We start from the raw sequence: 2,326 nt of genomic DNA on the forward strand, positions 1-2,326 counted from the left end.
CTGTGCTGCAAATGTCAAGGGTCCGTTTCGGCTCTCTCCTTGCCCCTTCCCAATCACTCATCCATCCTCTCAGATAAGGGAGTGTGGCATCATGGCATGTACCAGGCGCAGAGCAAGGCATCGGGAACACACTGCTGACAACGGCTGAGGACGGCCAGAGAGTCCCTAATGAAAACAGACGTGCGCAGTGCTCCCATCAATGGTCCGACCAAGGGCGGGACTCCCTCTCTCTGTCTTGGCATCTAGCCTGGCTCGTCCTCAGCAGCCTCAGCCCACCTCCCATCAATTCGTCCCATGCCCTTGAGCCACAGGGAGCCCCTATTTCCTTTCTACATGAACTGCCTTTTGTTTTCAGGCCTGCGCTGCCCTGCCCTGCCATCTCCCCGCACGTGGACCCAGGACAGCAGGCAGCCAGCAAAACCACAGCAACTGTCCTCCGCGTTATGCACCCCACCCAGGCGGCCAACATGGTGGGTCTCCGCCAGTAGGGCTGCTTCCCAGGGAGACCCCAGCCGGAGGGGAGGGCGGGGTGAAGGGAAGTCCTCTAGGCGGCCCTTCCTCATGGTGTGTCCTGCCTCATTGCCTCCGCTCCTTTGTTCCTCCCCTCTCACAATTCTACTGCACAACGTGCTTCTCTCTGTTGTCTTTCACAAAGGGAGCCATGAATTTTCTGGCAATTGCTGCCCCGGTTCAGGATGGCTGCCGGAAAATGGCTTCCCAGCAAGCACAGCTGGAGGGGGGACAAGCCATGCAGCTGGCTGACCTGGCAGCCACCGTGAAACTGAGGCTGAGGGGAGGGGTGCCAGGGGGAAGGGTGCTGCACGGAGGAGCAGTCCGGGAGACCCAGGAATGACAGTTCAAGGGAAACGCAGTAGAATGATCCGACAAGTGCCTGTGCCAAGTAGACCACATGGAGAGGTTTTCACTAAGAGAAAAACTACTCTGGTCTGACCTGTGGTGGCGCAGTGGATAATGCGTCAATCTGCAACACTGAGGTCGCGGGTTTGAAACCCTGGACTTGCCTGATCAAGGTGCACATGGGAGCTGATGCTTCCTGCTCCTCCTCCTATCTCTCTCTCTTCTCTAAAATGAACAAATAAAATCTTTAAAAAAAAACACACGCAAAACTATTCTTCACAGATAGACCAAGGACAAGGACAGTGATGACATGATCGATGTGGTTCAAACCTGCATAATTTGGACTTTCTATTGTATGTCAATCAGTAAGAACTGAGTATTGGACGAGGGCCGAATCCCAGATGGTCCAACTGCAAACTCCGTGTGTGTGTGTGTGTGTGTGTGTGTGTGTGTGTGTGTATTCTCATTACTCCCAGTCCTTCCACTAAGTTGCTCCATGACCTCGGAAAAGCCACCTTCTCATTCTATAAGGCTATGTATTTCGGTAATTGTTGGTTGTTTGCAATTCTAGAATTCTGTGAACTCAACATCTGCCCCAAATTATTTCCAAAGGGCTTTGTTAAGGTATTTTCTTCCAGGGAAGAAGGCTGGGGTGAGATCTGGAAGCCCAGGTCCCACCCCTGACCCTGTGATATCAGACAGAGCCTGGAGCCACTGTGTCCCCACCTGCCTGGTAGGGACAGGAGTCACTTCCTAACAACTTCCAAGGTGGTGGCCACACCAGACAGGAAAAAGAGATGTGACTCCCACCTCACAGGATTCACAGTTTTATAGGGAGACATAACAAGACAGGCAATGAAGACGTCCTGAAGAAGTTGTCAACGCTTGGACCTGAAGAACACAATAGGACTTACACCTCCCCTTCCTCAATACCAGGGCGTGGGGTTTCTCTCTCCAGCCTGAATCTTCAACCACACATACTGTCTTCATGATCAATGGCTTTGACCCTGACATGAAAGTCTACTTTTTTTTGGTTCCTTTAGAAGAATGTATTCTCACAAAAGCATTAGTGAATTTACTAACTCAAAAACAAAACAAAACAAAAAACTTCAGTCTAGACATTTTCTTCTTCCACAGTTTTTCTTGCTCACTGCACAGTTAGGGGGTTGCCCTGTCTCTTGCTGGGTCCTCTACCTGGCTCCGTGTCCACTCAGCTCTGTTCTCACCCTCCCAGGGTCTTGTCCCCTATTTATGCGGGACAAGGCAGCCCATGCCCAAACAGGTGTGCCCATCAAGGTGGCCAACACAACCAAGACCACAGAGTCAATGGCCTCCCCTCTCCTTATAACGTCTCCATCAATTTTAACTTAGCTACTCTGTTTAGTTTCTGTTACATTAAGCCACTCTGTTAGAAAGTGATACCCTTCTGGGATCTGGAGTCAGTGAGGTAAGGAAAGCCCTTTGTAAA

Source organism: Saccopteryx bilineata, chromosome 2, assembly GCF_036850765.1.
Source record: "Saccopteryx bilineata isolate mSacBil1 chromosome 2, mSacBil1_pri_phased_curated, whole genome shotgun sequence".
Taxonomy (NCBI): domain Eukaryota; kingdom Metazoa; phylum Chordata; class Mammalia; order Chiroptera; family Emballonuridae; genus Saccopteryx; species Saccopteryx bilineata.